This window comes from Mesoplodon bidens (assembly GCF_964165515.1).
Source record: "Mesoplodon bidens genome assembly, chromosome: 14".
NCBI lineage: Eukaryota > Metazoa > Chordata > Mammalia > Artiodactyla > Ziphiidae > Mesoplodon > Mesoplodon bidens.
The window spans coordinates 35,073,277-35,096,063 of NC_138170.1; the positions used below are offsets into that span (position 1 = coordinate 35,073,277).

Below are 22,787 nucleotides of genomic sequence, written 5' to 3' on the forward strand. Positions count from 1 at the left end.
CCTTTTTATTCCTCTTAACTTTTTATTGAATTCTTCAAGGCGGCTGTTCCAAATCCTTTTCATTTTTCTCAAAGAACTTCTGACCTCCCCCACCCCCATAGATGACCTCCACACCTAGTTTACTGAGGGGGTCAAGGCCTCAGCTCTCCTCTCCACTCTCTCAATTTGATCTGCATTATCATCCATCCTTTGCTTTTTTCCTTCATTCTTTCTACATATTTCCAAAGAAGCCACATCCTATTTTTATTCCCAAAGCTAATCTTTTCTGGAGTTCTTGATTTTACCAGTAACTCCCCATCTCCACTTCCATCAACCATTATCTCCCTATTTCTGGCATCTTCAAGATCCTGTTCTCTTCTAGCTCATTGAAAACATACCCCAATGTCTTGACTGCAAAAACCTATAGCATGACTATGCTTTCCTATCAGAATCTAGGCTCTAGTCAATTTATCTGGAACCACAATTTCTGTTAAAACTGGCCTCTCGTAAGTCATCAGTAGACAGCACATCCAATGACCTCAGTCCTTGACACTCCTGACTATGGGCCATGCTTAGAAAAGGGGAACAGTGAAGATTTGAGAGTGAGAGGGACATAAATGAGATTCCGGAAGGGAAGGGCAGTTTTGCAAGCAGTCATTTAAGAGGTAAAGCTGAGTCGAACACACCAGGCCCTTGGGCTTTGTTCTTTTTGGGGGGTCAGAGCAGGCAGAGTTGGCTCCCAAGCCCTACTGTCGGAGCCAGACAGAAGGTCCTGTCCATCCTGGTGGGCTTGGGTTCAGCACTGCTTTGGCAGAGGAATGGCCGTGTGGCTTTTGTTTGGGGGATTTGAACAGACATCCCAGAGCCCACAGGGAGGTTTCCCCTTACTTTATGGACTTAGGCATATTGCTAATGCTCACCCCAAGTGAGCTTTATCTAATCCAAAGAACCCAAGTTACTCCAAATCCAACACTATATCCAGGAGTGGAAGACAACTTAGATGTTCTCTCTTTCTTCGGATTCTTACCACGGTTTCCATAACCCCATGCTCTTCGTGCCTCTCACCTTTCTCTCCCACTGGCACATCAATTGCATGTGCTGTAAAAGTCAAAACACTTTAGGCTCCCACAGGTTAAAACGGCAGAGCCACAAGATGGAAATAAGCTGTCCCCTGAAGTCACTTCATGAAGGATAGATGCCTGGAAGAATCACTCTACTCCTGTTGGATTTTGTGTGAACAAGAAATAAACCTTCTGTTATATTAAGCCACTGAGCTGTCGGGGTTTACCTGTGACTGTAGCCTGGTCTATGTAGCTACAAGAGCTTAAATGCCTGCAGGGGCCTGACCAGGAGGCAACTGAAATGAGTGAAGTAGCTGAGAGCCTAACAGAGAGCAAGGACTCGGGTGGGGAGGGGACTACCCTGACTCTGGGACTAAGCTTGTCCCATTACAGGGGAAGAGCTGCTGCTCAGATCTAGCTCATTCTCTCATGGGATACTTTGGAGCCAGCATTGCCAGATCCTAACTGAATGTTTTTTCAAGACAAGCTGGGAATCTGGATGTTGATGTGAAGTCTCCCAGCTTTTTAAATGCTGGCAGTTCATACGGATTAAAAAACCAAGACACAGACATCTTTGCTGTTTCCTAAATGTCTTAGGCATGTTTCTGCTTCAAGGTTTTTGCACTTGCTGGCCCTTCTGCCTGGAATGTTCTTCCTCTAGGCACCTGCAAGGCTTGTTTCTTCTCCCATGCCTTTGCCCAAATGTCACCCTCTTGGCTTTTCCCAACCACCCTCTTTAAGACCACAGCACACTCTCCCTCCCACCTTATACTGTCTCCTCCTTCCCTGTTTTTTTCTTCTCTATACTATTTACTACCTTCTAACTAGACAGTAATTTAAAAAACTTTTTGATTGGTCTGCCCATTCCTACCATTATGATCAAAGTATACGAAGGCAAGGATTTTTTTGTCTTGTTCACTTTTGTATGCCAAGTGCCTAGAATAGTACCTGGGACATAGAAAATGCTCAACATTTATTTGTTAAGTTAATGAATTTTTAAAAACACCCAGTATGTGGGTCAGATGATGCATAGTTGGAGATCCGATGTAGTTCATGGGTCATGAGTTTACAACTTCTGTTTTAGACCCTTACTGAGAAGTCCTTGGAGAAAAGTGCCATTTAGAGCTGCAAGCAGGCTCCCACCTCCCACAAAGTAGATGTTTGATTTATTTTGTTCTGGGAAATAAAACACAAGGAGTTTCAGGAAAAGTCTTATAAATTCCAGGGAGTCCCATGCCTGCCTGTATCTTCACAGAATACTATTTCTCATCTTGTCTCTGCTCAAAATCCTAGAATTTTTCACAGCCAAATTTCTGTCTCAGTCCTGGTGTGGGGACCAGTCGTGGTTCCCATAGTTACACCAGCCAATACATTCCCTTTTGCTTATTGAATTGGTTTGAGTTGGGTTTCTGTCCCTGTGAATGAGAGTCCTGACAAATTCAATGTGACTTTGGGTGAGCTGTTTCATGTTTCTGAGTCTCAGCTTCCTCACTTATAAAAAGGATGGGGTCAGATTAGATAAGCAGTAGAGCCCTTTCCAGGATTTTAACATTTCAGAACTCTAACACATTTAAGGTCACTGATCTATGGAGCCCAAACATTTGTGACTGTGGGCAAACTTGGTTCACTGGAGCCACATGCCACTCTTGGCCCCCATTTCCAGCAGCCCCTCTGACTGTCTATTGCTCCCACCTCCTTTGGGGGGTTGGTTTTTCTGGTCACATGTTCAGGACTTGCTCCTGTTGGTAGAGTCACATGCATTGTCCTTCTAGTATCTCCAGATATGTCCTCCAACATGATCCTTGTGGACACATTTTTCTTCTTCCTGACCCCAGCTCTTATTTGTCTTTTCCCCTTTCTTGTCCCATGCCTCACTAAAGTCACATTTACTTAATCTGCAGCATTTAGACATTTTTAGATCTTTCATGCCCTATTGTGTGTCTAGACTGCCTCCTTCCATTTTCCTCTGGGTTGGGTAGGAAGCTTACTTTATCAACTCAGGTTAGAAAGCTACATTATTTCTTTAAATCATCATAGAGTCTGCCTCTGAGTCCCCATTTGGCAGGGCTGGAGAGAAATTCAGTCTTCGTCATTATTAGGGATACCTCCCTTCATTCTAGAGTCAGGCAAAGGTCTTCGGGCTCTTATACAGAGCAAAACATTTGGAGGGGTCCCCCCAGTTCAGGGCACGTTGGCTACTGTGGATATGCTCTTTTCCTAGCCCACATGGCAACCCGGTATCTGGTAGCTGCTGGACCACACTTGGGCATGAAAATGATAATAACAATAAAAACAACAACAATGTTTATGGAATGTTACTAAAGTACCAGGGACTCAGTAGTGCCTTACAAAAATAATTTCATATGAGCCAACTGCTCTTTAGCCTAGAACATACTTTTCCCAGATAACTCACAGTTCTCCCTCATCTCCTTTAAGTCTTTGCCAAATATTATGTTCTCAATGAGGCCTATCCTGACCACCTGCCTCTGTGCCTCATCCCCTACACTCACCATCCCTTTTCCCTGCTCTACTTTTGTTCCCATAGCACATTCTAGGCTATATGATTTACATACTAATAGTGTTTTCTGTCTCCCTCCCCCCAGTAGAATGTAAGCTCTAAAAGGGTAGGATCTTTATCTGTTTACTTCTATCTCTCAAGCCCCTAGAACAGTACCTAGCATATAGTTCAATAAATGCTTTGGAATATGTGATTTTAATTATCATGGGTGAGGAAACTTTGGCACATAAAGGGAAGCAGGTATCCCATGGCACATAGCCAGCCAGTGGCAGAGCTTGAGTTTAAGCCCAGGCCACCTGATTTCTTTTAACCACTTTGTGTGAAATGGGTACCCCAGACCCCCAGCTAGCCTCCTGAGGTGCATCATTCCTCCCAGAGGCCCTGCCGTATACCTGGGGCATTGAGAGTACAGTGTGGGTCCCAGTCCTCAATGAACCCATGAATCTCCCTCTTCCTTCAGCTCACCCCTCATTCCCTTCCCTAAACACTGCCCACTTCCAGACTAATAGAATATCCTCAAGGAGATTAAAACTTTCATTTAGGCCAGGAAAAGAGTTTATCTTCTGGAAACACCACTTTTCCACTTAGCAAGTGCTCTTGAGGCTAAGAAATACAAGGATTGGCCACTTCCTTGGAATGAGGAGGTGGGGTACCCAGAAAACAAAACAGAATTAGCTTTGTGTGTGAGTGAGTGTGTTTGTAATGAACATGCCTTTTATACCCTGAGCTCCCTTTCCCACACCACTGCAAGGTCATCTCTTTTCTTCTTTTAATTCCAGTTCCCAAGTCCAGCCATGCTACAAATACCTGCTGAAGCCCCTCTGAATGGAACAGGCCTGTGCAAAGCCCACCCACCTGCCGATGCAGGGGACATGGGTTCGTGCCCCGGTCCGGGAAGATCCCACATGCTGCGGAGCGGCTGGGCCCGTGAGCCATGGCCGCTGAACCTGCACATCCGGAGCCTGTGCTCCACAACGGGAGAGGCCACAACAGTGAGAGGCCGCGTACCGCAAAAAAAAAAAAAAAAAAAAAAAAAAAAAAAAAAAAAAGAAGGCTGAATGGAACATGGCTCAAAGGAAGAAAAGAGAAGGGGAGGGGACTCTGTCCCGAGGGCCCAGAGCTCCGAGTCCTCCAGGCACAGGCGTGGGAGAGCCAGACCCGCAGGAGAGGCTGGGCAGAGCCCCCAAACCCAGAGCAGGTAGGTCTGAGGAACCCCGGGAGGGTCACATTTACTGGCCTTCCTTTTCCTCTCGTGTAATTTGGGAGGTTTGGGGAAGAATTCCCTGACAGGATTGCCTTGGGCAAACCACACCCTTGCACCTCATTGTTCTCATTTTAAGGGGAAGGGGTCTGCAGTAGGTACCTCTGAAATGCTGTGGTTCTGAGGCTGATATGAGGCAGGAGTTGCCAAGTCTCATGAAGCCAAGCCATAAAGTAGGGCCCCCAGAGGTGGCCACACTGCTCTCTCTGGACCAGTGGTTCTCAAACTTGAGGTGCATCAGAATCCCCTGGAGGACTTGCTAAAGCAGACTGCTGGTCCCACTCCTGGAGTTGCCTTTTAGTAGGACTGGGGTGGAGCCTGAGAATTAACATTTCTAACGAGTTCCCAAGTGTGGCCTCTGCCACTAGTCTGGGGATCACGTGTTGAGCATCACTGGGAGCATTGCCCAGGTGGGGGAGCCCTCTGAGATGAAGGTCACCTAGGTGGAGCACGGCCAGCCAGGGTTGCAGCCTTCAGGATGCGTACCTCTCCCTCCTACCTGTAGGGGGCAGCATGGTTCTGCCTCAGCCCAGCAGAAGCACTGGGATAACTGCTAAATTAACTCCTGAAAAAATACACCCGTTTCCTGAAAATCCTAGATAGATTCTAAGCCTCCCTCACGGGCCTGAGTCTGGGCCCTTGGCAGGGGAGCCCCTTTAATCTGAGTGTGCCCAGCCGGGGCTGGCTAGGGCTTTGCTACAGAAAGAGAGCAGCTCTGCTAACGCTGGACTCCCGGGGCGGGGAGTGTGATTCATTCGCCTGAAGGCTCCCACTGCTGGCAAAGTGCTGGCTCAGCGTCAGGGGCCAGGAAATGTTCCACAGGCGAACAAATTAAGACCCTGAATATTTGTGCAAGAGCTGGTGAAAGAGAGGGGCAGAAAGTGATGGAATGAGTTTTAAACAGGGTCAGTCTACCGGGGCACTGACCATTGTTTCGGACAGGAAGAGTATCTTCTGAAGTTGGCTGATTCTCCCCTGTGAAACTGCGCCGGGCTTCCCAAAGGCTAAACCAGCCAGCAGGGGGAGACTCTACATTTGCTCCTTGGGCTTTTAGCCCTAAGCAAGCTATCCCCCAGGCCCTCTGCTCTTATTTTTTTAAAAACCCACTGTACTGAGAGATGCCTCAAACTTTTATTTAAAACAAAGTTGTTTTTTTTAGAAGCATTGTATATTTAATGTCACAGAATTTGAATTCAAGTACAAAAATTAAACAACACATGATTTCAACATTAAAAACCATAACACTTATTACTCAAAGAACTATACAGTGAATATCAAAAACACAAATGGAGCATATCTATAAAAACCTTAAATACATTAACAGCAAAATTATAATTATTTCTACAACAATTATTAAGTAAAATATTTATAGTTATTTTCAAGGACCACAATGGTAGATTGCTTTTTCTTTAGTACTGCATAAAATTTGCATCTTAATCTTTTTGCCCTTCATTTCTTTCTACATAATAATTAGATGCTTCCGTTTATATAATTGGTCTAATTGCTAATACAGATAGTGATCCTTGGTAATCAAATCTAGTGTAACCATTGTCTGCAAGTGCTTTAATACTTGCGAAACTCTATTTAGCAAAGTTATAATGAAAAATTTAATGTAAACTTCTGGGTTCTACTGACCACTCAGGAATCAGAAGTTATTTAAAATCCCAAAAGTTTAAAAAGAACAGCAGTTTGTTATACCTTTATCAAGAGAAATCACTGAGTAACTTTTAAAGCTTAGCATTTTTACAAGTTTTACAACTGTAGGTTATTATGAATTGTGACTGATATTTACTATGTTGAAATAAATATATAATTATCATTTTAAAACCAAATGTACAAACCTGATTCTAAAATAAAACAGTATTTTATTTTATTTTATTTTATTTGTGGTACACGGGCCTCTCACTGTTGTGGCCTCTCCCGTTGCGGAGCACAGGCTCCAGACGTGCAGGCTCAGTGGCCATGGCTCACGGGCCCAGACGCTCTGCGGCATGTGGGATCTTCCCAGACCGGGGCACGAACCCTTGTCCCCTGCATCGTCAGGCGGACTCTCAACCACTGTGCCACCAGGGAAGCCCAATAAAACAGTATTTTAATTTGCATGCTTTACAAGGAAAGTTTCATACTCCTGTTGACAATATTTTCTTCAGAAGGATGAGGCCTGATTGGAGATATATAGCCGCTGTCCAACATGGCTGCCATTAGCAAGTGATACTGTTGGTGACAAAGGATAGATAGCTTGGATAAGAATAAAGCCTTAAAGTGTAAGGAAGCACACTGGGAGTCCCAGAAGAGAGAGTAGCACTAACAGGGGAAAGACTATTTACTGAACTGTGACAGAAATTGTAGTCTGTAAATAAATACATAACAATTATGCTTCACATCTTTATGGTTACAAATTTAATTCAAAGAGACAAAGCATTAAAACTATAATCACATAATGTTCTAACATTCAAAATCCTGATAATCTTATATTGCTGATAAAGACTGTTTCAGCATTCACTGCATTGCAAATCCTGATAGTTTCATCAGTCAGTATTAAGTAAATTTTCACTGACACAATGCTTCAGAGATCTTACTAGAATGCATTCTTGGATATCTGTTAATTGTTTTGTGTCTTTATGATCACCAAAAAAGGGAATCTCTGATTTCTCTTGGTCTATCCACAGTGAAGCTCCTTTTAAATGTGGTACTGACACTAAGGGGTCGTCCATGGAGAAAAGATATAAAACAGTGAATTCATATTTGCTTCTTTTTTGAAACTGTATTAGGTATCAAACCAGCAGAAACACTTACCCCTGGACTGAAAAAACTCTCTAATATTTCATTATTTAAATACTAATGTAAACATTTATACAACCCAATAAACCAATTTAACATTAGAATTCTACTGGTACCATAAAACAGTAAAATGAATCATCTTTATAAAATAAACTTCAAGAAACTATTATCAACTTACAGTACAGAAAAATCCAAAAATTAAACCAAATTATTTCCTTAAAAACCAACATTTGAGGGGCTTCCCTGGTGGCGCAGTGGTTGAGAGTCCGCCTGCCGATGCAGGGGACGCGGGTTCGTGCCCCGGTCCGGGAGGATCCCACATGCCACGGAGCGGCTGGGCCCGTGGGCCATGGCCGCTGAGCCTGTGCGTCCGGAGCCTGCGCTCCCCAGGGGGAGAGGCCACAACAGTGAGAGGCCCGCGTAACGCAAAAAAAAAAAAAAACCAACATTTGAAATATTACTGTTCCACAATAAACATTCATCTTACGCATCAATAATTTCTTGCTTCATTACTTATAATGTTTATAGATGTGTGTGAGTACTAAAGACCAAATCTGTAAATCCTGTACTTTCCAAAAACTCAACTATGTTCTTTGGTGTAGTGTAAGCCAAGGGTGTGAAAATGACTATGAAGTGATTATTTATAAAATGTACGGTGTTTCTAGGAACAGAAGAAATTAGGTCATTTAATGCACAGGTAAAATTTTTTCTATATTTTCCTGGTGCTATAAATGAGGGCTAAAAATGAATGTTAACTTAGTGTTGTCATGGGACTTAATATTAAGCCAACGGAAATGAGATCAACTGCAGGAGAATAAGCTCAAGCAGCATCAGAAAGGACCTGTTTATTTTCTCCAAATTCTTCTACATAGGTCCAGGCTGAAGAGATTGTGTCCCCTGTCCAAATGAAGTAACGTAAACTGGGCTGCCAGTTCCTTTGCATCTTCCAATGTAGTACAGAATTTGTCTGGCATGAAGTAACTCTGGGATGCATTTGCAATAGCAGGAATAATGATTTTATATGCCAAGAGTACTTTCCCATCTTGACTTGTTGTTGAATATAAATAATACTCTGGTCGTGCCCAATTATTTTTGTTGCAGTAATAATCCAAATGCATTACTTCAGAATTGAAATGATTGGATTTTAAAGAATGCATACTAATTCGAGTAAGCTTTGTTCCAGGAAAAAATGGATAAGCGCATCTTTCAATTTCAGGGGGGCTTGGGCCATGCTGGCCATTGAGACAAGCTGGAAGAGTTGGTGCCATGCCTAGAGTTTTTGGGTGGCTCTCTTCTTTGTTAGCAAACACAATCAGGTTTTCCAAATTGGGGCTAATCTGACCATTAAGATGATGTCTCCAAGTGTTTTCTTTATTTACAGGTTTTCCCAGTGTTACCTCAATACTTGCTCCATCAATGCATTTTCCATTCATAACAGACATAGCAGCCACTGCATCTTCTCGGTTGAAAAAGTGAACAAAAGCATAATCTCTAAGTTTCTTTACTCATTCAACTGCACCAGGTTTGAATTTATTGAATTCTGCTTTAATTGTTTCCTCTGTAGTTGAGATCGTTACTTTTCGTACATAGAGAACTTTAACTCTCTGCGTGGTTTCCTCATCAACCTCTTTCTCTGGGTCAGCCCAATCTACCTGAATGGTATGGCCCTACAGTTTGAAGGTTCCTGGAATTAGTTTTCTCCTAGCCATAGCAGCAGCTCTGTGAGATTCATAGTCAACAAACGCAAAACCGCGATTTTTGGTCTTACCAGTTGCGCTTGGGTAAACAATGACATCTACAACTCCTTCTGTAACTTTCTTCATTTCATACAAGATTTCTTCCTTCTTCTTTTCCTTCAGAATAGCTCCAGTAACTAATCTGCAATTATCCAAGCTTACACACACACCGATAAACTTCCCTGGTCGAACCTCATAATTATTAAGAATTCTGATGGCTAACTGGGCTTCTTCTTTTGTAGTACACATAACAAAAGCATAACCTTGATTTTCACCACGAAATTCCATCCTAAGTCGAAATTCATATATCTTTCCAGCTCTTTCAAATACAGGAACTAACTCATCTTCATACATATCATGAGGTATTTTTCCTACAAAAACTTCACAGCCTCTAGGTGGAAGTGGACCTTCCCAACCTGGAGGCAGACCACCAAACTTCCTTTGCCCATTTTCTTGAACCATGTTGTATCCAGTCTTTTCCATCAAAGCAAGTAATGCTGCTTCATTCTGAGTACCAGTTCGGACTTTACTGCATCCATTTGTTCCATCTGTATTTTCTTCATTCATGGTTGCAGTTCCCCCCCGGTCTTCAAATGTTGGTCCTAAATGCCTGAGACCAACGACCACAAACCGCCGCCACCATTTCAGGGCCAGTCGGTGGGAGCGGGGGTCACCGCAGGGGGGAGGGGAGCCCACGTGGAGGAGCTTGCGAGGTCCTCACGCCTAGCCTGGTCTCCCTTTAATTTATTTTATTTTTGGCTGCATTGGGTCTTCGTTGCTGCACACTGGCTTTCTCTAGTTGTGGCGAGCGGGGGCTACTCTTCCTTGCGTGTGTGTGCTTCTCATTGCGGTGGCTTCTCTTGTTGTGGAGCACAGGCTCTAGGCGCACGGGCTTCAGTAGTTGTGGCTCGCGGGCTCTAGACCACAGGCTCAGTAGTTGCGGCGCATGGGCTTAGTTGCTCCGCGGCGTGTGGGATCTTCCTAGACCAGGGCTCGAACCCGTGTCCCCTGCAATGGCAGGCAGATTCTTAACCACTGCGCCACCAGGGAAGCCCTCAAACTTTTATTTAGAACAAAGTGAGAATAAATAAGCAATACAAAACAAAACAAAACAAAAAAAACTTCCAAGCTGAACGAAAGCTTTCTATGTGTGCAGCAAACAGAGACAGACAGCCTACCAAGTCCAGAGGTAGACTGCTCCAACAGATAACAACTCTCCCACTCAGGAAGCTGCCCGGCTAATAGACTTGCCCAGTATGGAAAAGGAAGGCATTCTGGGGACAAGGAAGGAGGAGCAGAGGCTCTGAGATGGGCAGAAGGTGTTTTGGGGGAAAAGAGAGAAGACTAGGCTGCTTGGAAAGGATTCCTCTTCCCCCTCCATCCCTCAAGCTAGGAGGTCAGATCTGAGCAGAGACTCAAGGCAGGGCCTGAGGATGATCACAACAGTCAGATCACCTACCCTGGTGTACTCAGTTTTCCACTACCAGTGGATGTCTGTCCAACCTCTAGATATTTAGATGTGAAAGTGGTACACGCAGGGAGCACTATCAGTAAAAGAGGCCTTCTGGGTGGTCTCTAAGGGGTGGGCCTAGGCTTGTACTGCCCCATTCCTACACTCTCAAAGTTCCTGTAGCGACCATAGTGATCATACCATGGGGCACGATCAGCATCTAAGACCAGCTGTAGATGTGGATCAGAGCAACCTCACGTGATGCAGCTGGAGGTCAACCCACAACAGATCATTGGAGCAAAAAATGACCCCATGTTAGCAACATTATCTGTCCCCTGCACTGGTAACAGGACATATCATTGTATGGCATCTTTCACTAAAGTGGTTCCTCGTGCTTTTTATCTCCCCTTCTCCAAAATTCTCCTCCTCTGTATTGTCAATCTTTGGTAGTGTCATCATTCACAAAATCACCTAAAGAAGAAATTTTCTAGTTATTTTTTGCTCTCTCTCCACCAACCACATTCTGGCCAAGCCAAGAAATCCTGATTATCCTCTCTCTTAAATAATCTCCATCCTCTCTCCTCCACAGCCACTAGTTTGTACACATCTGGATGGCTGCTGGCCTCTGTCTTCTCTAATTCCATCCTCATCACTGATTCTAGATGCTCTAAAAGTCATATTTGATCATGGAGCTCCCATGCTTAAAAACCATTGGTAGCTCCCCAGGGCCTGTAGAATATGAGGCTGCATTGCTTTTGGGAACCAGGCAGGGTATAGATAAATAAATGAGTGAATGAATAGAAACAAAGAGATGGGGAAGAGGAGTTGGGGGTAAGGGAGTTTTATTGAATTCCTGTCATGGGGGAGACCACCCACCGTAATCCTGTAAGCTCTACTATGCCCTGTAGTTGAATTCCAATCAACACAAGGGGATAAAAATTGTATTTAAAATCTTTTATTCCTCTATTCATGCCACCCCAGCCAGGCATGCTTCCAGTTTCCTTCCCCACTCTCCTTATAGATTCCAAAAGCACTTCACACTGCTTCCCTGAGACCCACATGAGTGAGAAATGAAGTGCCGTGTGGTCAGCCCCGTGTAGCCTAGCAGACTGTCCCCCAGGGTGTCTTTCTGTAGTTAGTTGGGTGGGTGCAAAATTCTAACCAATTTTCCCTTCTAGCCCTGCGTAGCCTCTAGCTGGAGAGAAGAATGTGGTCTTAGAAGGGGAGAAATATTTCCTCTTTTAACACAGTCCCTTGTCTTATACTCACCTTAGAAAATGACCACTTTTTCTGAACACTCACACACAAACACACACACACACTGCTTAGTTTCCTATAAAAACTGCTGTTATTGTGTTTTTGTCCTTAAGATCTGCATTTTGGGGGTGGTTGGCCCTTGCTGCTGCACTTGACAGGAGCTGACAAGTAACCACTTTTGGGTGTCACAGATGCTGTGACTGGACTGTCTCAGGGATGAGGTGATGAGAAGCTGGTTTGGTGTTTGTGCACCCAGGCAACCGTCGTGTTTACTTGCTGTCTCTTTGGTAGGCTTCCAAACCAGCTGCACCACACCCATTAACACTGGGCTCCACACTGGTTACTGGCGGGTTGTCCTGCCAGTTGTGAGGAACTATTACTTTTCACTTGAGCAATTTGTGGTTTCATTGGAGGAGTAGCTTTAGAGAAACACATCAGAATTTCGCCTGACAAAAATCCTAAATGCCCAACGAGGCGGTGTCCTGGTTGGGTGTGTCCTGCTCCCAATCAGACTGTCTGCTCCTCTGCTTGAGAGGCTGATATATATTTTGCTTATCAACCCATTTGGATCTGTTGAGATCCTACTGTGTGTTTGGCATGGATCTAGACCTCAGGAACCCAAAGATAAATAAGGTATGGTCGGCCAGGAGTGATAACTAGGTGAACAGGTGAATATATTGCAGGGCCATAGGGCTAGAAAAGCAGGCAGAAGTAAAGTGCTGTGGGAGCACAGAGGAGGTGGAGGGCAACTGGGGACAGCTTGTGGAATGGAGGATATTTGAGCTGGGTGTAAAAGGCAAAGAAGAACATTTGAAGAAGAACAGCACATGCCAGGTACTGTGCTTGGTGCTTTACCTCCATTGACTCATAGGAATGCTCACAACAGACCTGTGAGAAGGGAACTATTATTACCCCCATTTTACAGATGAAGAAGCAGAGGCTTCTGGAGGGTAAGTCACTTGCCTAAAGTCACATACCTAGTAAGTCAAGAAGCTGTGATGTAAGATATTGCCAGGTGTGTAGTACACACTCAGTAATCATTAGATGTTATTATTTTATTATTATTATTATTTTATTTATTTATTTATTTTTTTGCGGTACGCGGGCCTCTCACTGTTGTGGCCTCTCCCGTTGCGGAGCACAGGCTCCGGACGCGCAGGCTCAGCGGCCATGGCTCACGGGCCCAGCCGCTCCGCGGCATGTGGGATCTTCCCGGACTGGGGCACGAACCCATGTCCCCCACATCAGCAGGCGGACTCTCAACCACTGCGCCACCAGGGAAGCCCTATTATTATAATTATTAAGCCCAGGGCTACTGCCTCTAAAGCCCATGTCCCTGAGACAGTATTATCATGGCTCCAGCAGCATGTGAAAGAAGCAAATGTCTGAGTCTTACCCTGGATCACTAAGGCATGAGTCCTTTTTGGTGGGATTCTTAAGGTTCTGAGTTAAAACTTGGAGCCTTGCTAAATTATGAAGAAGGCAGACTTGGTCTTTGGATTCCATAGGTCATAGGAGTACCCCTGACCCCCTTATGCACTCCTCTTTCTTCAGGCTGCTCCTTCTACTCTTTCCCCACTTCTGAAAAATCCATTTCTTGGTAAAGGATCAGACCATTCAAGTCCAAATCTTAGCACTTGAAACGTGGAAAAAGCCATGGAGATCATTTGATTTAGATCTTTGATTTTACAGATGCAAAAACTGAGGCTGAATTAACCAAGTTTCTTTTTGCTTCAAGAGACATAACCCAATTTAAACTATCTCAAGTGAAAAAGGGAGTTACATTAGCTTTCAGGGGTGGAACTAGCTTCAAGGGTGAAAAACAAATGTCATTAGTTTATTTGTGCTCTCTTTTTAATCTCAGATCTTTTGTCTCTGCTTCAAAATGTGATGTCTTCAATTGTTCCTGGTACAACTGGAATTCTTTTTTTATGGTTGTTAGAGGATATGGCCAAAGAAAACCCCAGGCTACATCATTCCATGTTAGTGATTTCAGATGAAAGAGAGAACTTCTGCCTCCTTGTTTCAGTATATATAAATCCCAAGGAAAGACTCTGATTGGCCCAGCTTGGGTCACATGGCTACTTCTTGGACCAATCACTGTGGCCAACTGGATGTGTTGTGATGATTGGTGACCTGGGTGTCAAGTTATCCCAGTGTGGGGTGGGGTGGGGATGGCAGGTATCATGGAGAGTGATCTTACCAGAATCATATGTGCCTTTATAGAGGGAGGAGGGTTGCTCTCACCAGAAGGGCAGTGAGGTAATCAGCCTTCTAGGTTCCCAGAGATCACCACTTCCTGATGTCTAGGCCTTCATGTAATCCCCTCCCCTTGAATGTGAGCTTGACCAAGCGACTCACTTCTAATGAATAGAATATGGCAAAAGTGATGGGATATTCCTTCTGACATTATTTTACTGAAGTCTGTGATTCCCCCTTTTTCCCTTGCTCACTCAGATGAAGCCAGCTCCCATGTTATAAGCTGCTCTATGGAAAGGCTCATGCGGCAAGAAACTGAGGATCACCTCTGGCCAATAGCCAGCGAGGAACTGAGACCCTCAATCCAATAGCCCACAAGGACCTGAGTCCTGCCAATAACCACTGACTGAGCTTGGGAGTGGATGCTTTCCCACCTGAACCTTGAGTGAGGGCAGCCCTGGCCGACTCCTTGATTGCAGCCTGTGAGAGACCCTGAGCTGGATGATCCAGCTAAACTACACTCACATTCCTGACCCATAGGAAATCTGTGAGGTCATCAATGTACATTGCTTTAAGCTGCTAAGTTTCAGAGTAATTTGTTATGCAGCAACAGAAAACTTGAACAGGGAGGAAGGACATTCAGCAGACAGAAAAAATACACAGATATCTGCTGCAGAACCTACTAGTACACAAAACACCATCATTGTTCTGGTTTCCGAATTCCTGAGCTTTCCTTCTCAGACTTTTCCTGCCAGTTCTGTCTTCCTGCCTGCCTGTATTACCCTTTTATTCTTCATAACTTTTATTTCTTTCCATTCTCCTTGCGTTTTTGAGAGCCAGCAGGAAAGGGAAAGGAACAGGGAAGAGACATATGTTGAGAAACTAGCAATAATGAGGGCCTACTATGTGTCAAGCACTTTGCAACCCCCTTTCCATGACCAGTCTCATTTAGTCATCTCCCCAAACCCTATGAGACTGGTTTTACTAGTTCTATTTCATAGATAAGAAAATTGAAGCATGGAGAGTTGACATAACTTTCTCAAGATCACTTATCAGGAAAGTGGCAGTGATGGGACACAAGCAAAGCATGTTGGTTCCACTGTAGCACGCTGCCTCCTGGCATGCAGGTAATTGTTTTTATCCAATAATAGGTCTACTTGTTCCTGCTGATGGGGCACGGAGCTAACTCCAACATTAGGCCTTCATTCAGAGAGGGCTGACCAGTTTGATTGTACAGCTTTGACAGAATTACTCTGTTCTTTTCTTTCTGTGCCAACAGGTAAATTTCTAACCAGAACTGCTGCCAGCTAAACAGATCCCTTGGGGAAGGAATCCCTTCTTCACTCTCCAAGTCAGATTGCTTCTGTGTTAAGCCAAAGGCTGAATGTGCCAGGGAGGATGCAGTGCCACCTGCTCCCACGGGTGCCTGCAACAGCCCACCCCAGTGGAGAAGGACAACCAGGAATTTCGGGGCCCAGAGAGATTGTCCCAGGCCTCCTCACCAAGAAGCGGAAGCCCTCAGCCTTGGCTTCTGCCACAGCAAATGGGACACATGATGGAGTGGAGGGGTTCTGTTTGCAGATATAACTCTGATTCCTTCACCAAGATGGCACCATAAAGCCTCATCAGCTGAACAAGAGAAACCAAGAACAGAGACTAGACTGTAGGCCTAGTTTCAGAGACAGAGAAAGACAATTTCCCTGAAATGCCATTCTGATCCATGTGAGTCATAGCTGAACTGCCAAGGGAAGCATTTTTAGAACATCACAGAGGGGACAGTCATAGGCCTAAGCCTTTAAAGAACTACATTTTTTTAAACATCAACTGCTTTTTGCCTGGAGGGAGTCCTTCTAATAGGGAGTATAGATAATTAATAATTGTGATATTGAGAAAGTGGCCTGAAAAAGGAAAAAAATTACATGGAACCAGCTTCTCATCCAAGACATGCCTCTTCCCTCCCTGCTTTGCTCTGATCTAGGGATGCAGTGATGCTTAGCTCAAGTTTCCAGACCCCAGCTCTCACAGTTCTTACCAACTTACAATTGCATTTCATCATCAGTCTGATTTATAGAGCTGAGAGCCACATTTTATCAGGGAAATGTATCACAAATTCTTTTTCCTCCATTTGTATTTTCAATATTCTGTGTTAATTACCATAATCTTTTCCTCATGACAAACACATGATGTATTTGTGCATGTACCAATATTGAGCACATACCTTCTGTGTACCAGTAGCCTAATTAGAAAAAAATGGGGGGAAGGAATTTGATGTATTAGGTTTGATGGCAGAACTGCCTCCACATTTCTGGACCGGTCACTCATTTTCAGTTTCCACCCTTTCTTTGAGTATTTCTCCCAGGCTCATCTTCCATCTCCACTGCCCCTGAATTCCAAGCTTTTTCTGTTCCTGCTCGTTGGGCTGTTCTGCTGCCTCCTTCAGATTCTCCAAGGTCCCCTCTCTGCTGGGACTAGGACCTGCTGAGGCCACATCTTCCCAATACTGTAGCTGACCCCAGAATGGATGAGATACTTTTTGCTCAGCTCCCGCAGCTGGGGGTGTTCTTGTCAGGCTCACTTTCCAAGAGTTGCTAATAATGAGAACCGTCGTTGTGCGCTTAGTATATGCTAGGCTCGTGCTAAACTCTTTATGTGCTTTGTTTTCATTAATCCTCACAGGAAGCTTGTCCCTCTTGTCATCCTCCTTTACAAATGCAAACACTGTGGAACAGAGATGTTAAATAACATGCCCAGAGGCGCAAATCTAGTAGTGGTGCTGGAAGTTGAATGCAGTCAACTGGCTCCAAAGCCCCTATTCTGCGCCGTGATGCTATTGGTTGGTTCCAGATCTTAGCCCATTTCCTGAAGGGTCCTTTGAGTCCTAGTTGTTTGGGTCAGGTACAGCTGTATCATGAGATAAGACAGGTATTCAATAAATTCTATTGACGAAGCTTGTGTTGAACATCCACTGGGGGTGCAAAGCACTGCTAACTAGCAAACCTGGGGTGTGGGTTTTGGTGTGGAGATGAAGCATGCTAATCTTTCATTGAATGATTGGGAAGGGAATCCTTTTGCTTGCAAGTAGATCTGACCTGCGACAAAATTATGAGGTCTCTGTGTGTCCCATTGTTTGGCCCTTCTTGAACTCTGTTCTGTTCTGTCTTCAGCTAAGCTGGCTTTTCCTTCTCCTCCACCCTGTATTTTCTCTCTGTGCTCTCCACCCAGCACTTCACTCAGAAATAGGTCACATGCGCCCCAGTGCATCTTTGTTGTAAGCCTTATCTTCAGATTATCCAGGAGTGCATTCTTTAACATTTATTTAGCCACCTGGCTCTGGAGAGGCCGTGATGAGTCACGGTGTCCCCAACTTCACTGAGCTTATACTTTGGTAGGTGAAGGCTGACATGAGTTCTTATAATAAGATAAAATGAAATGAGAATTCTGAAGGGGAATACATAATATAAGGTAGGACCCCAAGCTGATTAATAAAAGACATTGTTATTTTCTGGGGTGATGGAAATATTATAAATCTTGATTGGAATATTGGTTGCATAGGGAATATGTATCTTCAAAGCTCATCAGATTGTGCACTGAAGACCTGTACGTTTCTTTGTGTGTAAATATTACCTGAGTGAAACCTGTGTTTTGTTTTTTCTTCTTGCTTTTGTTTTTTTGTCAAAGAAATGAAAAAAGAATCATCAATAAGCAGACACAGAGTCATTCCCAAGTGCCATTTGCTCAGTCATCTAAGAGCCATTCATTCAGCAAATATTTATTGAGCACCTAATATGTACTAGGACTGTTCTAGAATCCATCAGTGAAGAGACAAACGTCCCTGTCTTCATGAAGCTTACATTTTAGCAGGACCCTTTGGGGGCAGAGGAGAGAGAGATTTCCCCTGGTCTCAGCTGGAGTGCAGGGAAGCTCTGATCTCAGATGGCCCAGTGATCCATGAAAAAGGGGGATTAGTGAAAAAGACTCACAAAGCAGGAAACAAGAAGTCCTCGCAAGCTTCATAGCCTAGAACTTCTCTTTCAGGTGGAGCCCAGAGGAAGAGTCTGCAAATCTTCCAGCCCCAACCCCAGAGTCTCCCGGTGACTTTCGTGGGGCAGCATCCACATCACCTCCGACCAGCCACTCCATGGGCTGAGAAGACAGCGCCTCCACCAGAGGGCCTGGGCTCCCTTCCGGCACATCTGCGAACAGGGCGTGGGCTCTGGCCAAAGCCCCAAACCAGAAGGTGGAAACTTTTTCTGAGCACTGGGAGAGGCGGGGAGGTGTTGGTGTTTTAGAAACCAAACCTATGTCCTTAGAAACACGGCAGAAGGGCTCGGCAGAGCAGCCAGGAGTTGGATGGTGCTGCAGTGAATCACAGAAACTCCAGGGAAGAAGAGGCCATCCGAGAGGGGAGGCAGCCTCTTTTGGAGTCTCAAAATCTTTATTAAATAAAGGATCCAAGAGACCTTGATCATACAGCAAAGTTTAATAATGTTATATATAATAAAGGAAAATGAAGCAACATATAGCTATTGTTAGTTAAAAATGACCTAAGTGACATATAATCTTTGAATTTACAAAGATAGCACAACTTATGCAATAAATCATATTTGCAGTTATTCTTTTTTTCAGTAGCAACAATAAGATGATTTTACAGGGGTAGAGTTGGGGTTGCAGTTTGTGAGATAACATTTGTGAGTCATAACATTTCTCAGCTCTCTTTCCAATTTTTGCTCTTCCTATAACCCTTTTTTTTTTTGTATTTAGTTGACCACAGTCACATTGTCTGCTTTCTCTTCCATTTTTGAAAACATATATAAAACTTCCAAGTGATACGAGAACTTCATTTGGAAGCTGAATAAGTGAAAAGAATTAAATTCAGAAAGTTTCCTTAAACCTAAAAACATGGAAAACTTCAGCAATGTTACGAAAATGACCAAAATGCCCCAATCACCCGAGGAATAAGCGAGCCTCCAAGTTCTTCCCCAGCACATCGGAACCCTTCTCCAGAGGTGGTCTCATCCACTGGTTTGCCCAGTGCAGCATGCTGCACCGCAAGGGGAAAGAAACAGAAGAAAAGTCAGAGTTCAGAGAGATCAACACACTTTTGGAATTTGGAAAGCTGATGTATTTTTGCAGGAATTGTCAAATTTTTCTGTAAAGGTCTAGATAGTAAATGGTTCAGGCATTGCGGGTTACTGTGGGCTCTGTCAAAATTGTTCAACGCTGCCATTATCACAGGAATGCCGCCAAAGACAATATGGGCGTGGCTGTGTTCCAATAAAACTTTATTTACAAAAACAGGCCATGGGTTGGATTTAACCCACAGGCCGTTTGCCAGTCTCTGGATTATTGGTTCCATGACAGCAGGCCAGAGACAACTCCAAACAGGAGTTGGGGAAGAAGGGCTGAACAGTGGGGTCAGGGACTGCTATGTTCACTAGCATTTCCTTTTCCTTATGGACATGTAGGTGGCCTATATTTTCCCAGCCTCTCTCATAGTTAGGTGGGGCTACGTGACTGAGTTCTGAATACTAGTGGCATATGAACGGAAATAAAGTCTGCTATTTTCAGGCCTGGGTCCTTAACAACATCCCAGGAGATCTCTGTGTTCTCACTTGCTCTTCCCTTATCTGCTGGCTGGGTACAGAGGATCTGGTGGAGAACTCTGAGACTCTGGAAGTAAAGTATGCCAAGTGGCAAGAGCACTTGGTAGAAGAAACCTAGGTTCCCCGATAACGGGGTGGAGCACAGCTTCCTTGCCAACACCCTTGAACTTTGACAGGAAGCGGGCATTAACTTTTTATTTTGCAAATCACTGAGAATTGGGGGCCTGTTGATAGAGCAGCCAGGGTTATCCACTGTAATACAGAATCCAAGGATCATGTTACTTTGTGGTACAGCAACCCCCCTCTGAAAACCCAGACATTGAATACAACATGCACTTTTGAACCTGTGGTGAGGGTGGGATTGAAATCAGCAGAATTTTTTGAATTTGGAGATTAAAACCAAACAGTCAGAACCTGAGATCCTGCCCTAACTGCAAATTCAGGAGTCTTTTAAAAGGAGTTTTCAAATGTTTTGTGTAAAATGAATCTATCTGATTTTCATAGAAGCTTTGTGAGCAAGGGTATTTATTAGAACTCTTCAGTTATGAGAAGCCGAGACCAGTTAAGCTAGCATGAGTAAAATTGGGGAATTTATGATAAAAAGATAAAAGCATTTCCTTAGACTTGAGGATAGGCATAAAGCTCAGCCTCAGGCCAGGCCAGGCCAGGGTTCAGGAACTGGAAACCCGTCAGATCGTCTCTCAGCTCTGCTTCTCCCAGCAAGCTGCTCGGTTCTTCTGTAGCCCAGCTTCTTCTCTGGCCAGCTTCCTTTCTGGCCAAGCCCAGAAACTGAGGTTTTTCATTTCTTCCTTTCAAAAAATCAACCCATTCATCTGTCGATGGACATTTAGGTTGCTTCCATGTCCTGGCTATTGTCAATAGAGCTGCAGTGAACATTGTGGTACATGACTCTTTTTGAATTATGGTTTTCTCAGGGTATATGCCCAGTAGTGGGATTGCTGGGTCATATGGTAGTTCTATTCTACTTTTAGTCTTTTAAGGAACCTCCATACTGTTCTCCATAGTCACTGTATCAATTTACATTCCCACCAACAGTGCAAGAGGGTTCCCTTTTCTCCACACCCTCTCCAGCATTTACTCTTTGTAGATTTTTTGATGATGGCCATTCTGACCGGTGTGAGGTGATACCTCATTGTAGTTTTTTTTTTTTTTTTGCTTTATAACAAATTTAATCAGTTATACATATACATATGTTCCCATATCCCCTCCCTTTTGCTTCTCCCTCCCACCCTCCCTATCCCACCCCTCCAAGCGGTCACAAAGCACCGAGCTGATCTCCCTGTGCTATGCGGCTGCTTCCCACTAGCTATCTACCTTATGTTTGGTAGTGTATATATGTCCATGCCGCTCTTTCACTTTGTCACAGCTTACCCTTCCCCCTCCCCATATCCTCAAGTCCATTCTCTAGTAGGTCTGTGTCTTTATTCCTGTCTTACCCCTATGTTCTTCATGACATTTTTTTTCTTAAATTCCATATATATGTGTCAGCATACAGTGTTTGTCTTTCTCTTTCTGACTTACTTCACTCTGTATGACAGACTCTAGGTCCATCCACCTCATTACAAATAGCTCAATTTCATTTCTTTTTATGGCTGAGTAATATTCCATTGTATATATGTGCCACATCTTCTTTACCCATTCATACGATGATGGACACTTAGGTTGTTTCCATCTCTGGGCTACTGTAAATAGGGCTGCTATGAACATTTTGGTACATGTCTCTTTTTGAATTATGGTTTTCTCAGGGTATATGCCCAGTAGTGGGATTGCTGGATCATATGGTAGTTCTATTTGTAGTTTTTTAAGGAACCTCCATACCATTCTCCATAGTGGCTGTACCAATTCACATTCCCACCAGCAGTGCAAGAGTGTTCCCTTTTTTCCACACCCTCTCCAGCATTTATTGTTTCTAGATTTCTTGATGATGGCCATTCTGACTGGTGTGAGATGATATCTCATTGTAGTTTTGATTTGCATTTCTCTAATGAGTAAAGATGTTGAGCATCCTTTCATGTGTTTGTTGGCAGTCTGTATATCTTCTGTTGAGAAATGTCTATTTAGGTCTTCTGCCCATTTTCAGATTGGGTTGTTTGTTTTTTTGGTATTGAGCTGCATGAGTTGCTTGTATATTTTGGAGATTAATCCTTTGTCAGTTGCTTCATTTGCAAATATTTTCTCTCATTCTGAGGGTTGTCTTTTCATCTTGCTTATGGTTTCCTTTGCTGTGCAAAAGCTTTTAAATTTCATTAGGTCCCATTTGTTTATTTTTGTTTTTATTTCCATTACTCTAGGAGGTGGGGCAAAAAGGATCTTGCTGTGATTTATGTCATAGAGTGTTCTGCCTATGTTTTCCTCTAAGAGTTTTATAGTGTCTGGCCTTACATTGACAGATTAATGGATAAAGATGTGGCACATATATACAATGGAATATTACTCAGCCATAAAAAGAAATGAAATTGAGTTATTTGTAGTGAGGTGGATGGACCTATAGTCTGTCATACAGAGTGAAATAAGTCAGGAAGAGAAAAACAAATACCGTATGCTAACACATATATATGGAATTAAAAAAAAAGGTTCTGATGAACCTAGTGGCAGGACAGGAATAAAGATGCAGACGTAGAGAATGGGCTTGAGGACATGGTGGGGCAGGGGAGGGAAGCTGGGATGAAGTGAGAGTAACATTGACATACATACACTACCAAATGTAAAATAGACAGCTAGTGGGAAGCAGCCACATAGCATAGGGAGATCAGCTTGGTGCTTTGTGTCCACCTAGAGGGGTAGGATAGGGAGGGTGGGAGGGAGGCCCAAGAGGGAGGGGATATGGGGACATATGTATACATATAGCTGATTCACTTTGTTATACAGCAGGAACTAACACAACATTGTAAAGCAATTATACTCCACTAAAAAAAATAAAA

At 43.8% G+C, this 22,787-nt stretch overlaps 1 long non-coding RNA gene and 1 pseudogene across 3 annotated transcripts in view; one reads left to right on the forward strand and one right to left on the reverse strand.

Annotated features, from left to right (window-relative positions):
- The window catches only part of LOC308627776, a 32,812-nt gene extending 13,793 nt beyond the window's left edge, over positions 1-19,019 (forward strand). The window contains exons 2-3 of one of the 2 annotated variants that reach the window (XR_014017433.1): positions 4,338-4,756; positions 18,278-19,019. This is a non-coding gene — a long non-coding RNA (uncharacterized lncRNA). Of the gene's footprint in view, positions 1-4,337; positions 4,757-15,521; positions 16,274-18,277 lie in introns of those variants that run through there. The other variant, XR_014017434.1, reaches the window with a different exon arrangement.
- LOC308627684 (putative RNA-binding protein 46) lies at positions 6,966-9,903 on the reverse strand (annotated as a pseudogene). The gene is made up of 2 exons: positions 8,469-9,903; positions 6,966-7,169 (listed from the first exon to the last, which is right to left on the reverse strand). The product of its transcript is annotated as a putative RNA-binding protein 46 (transcript).
- Positions 19,020-22,787: the final 3,768 nt, after the last annotated feature.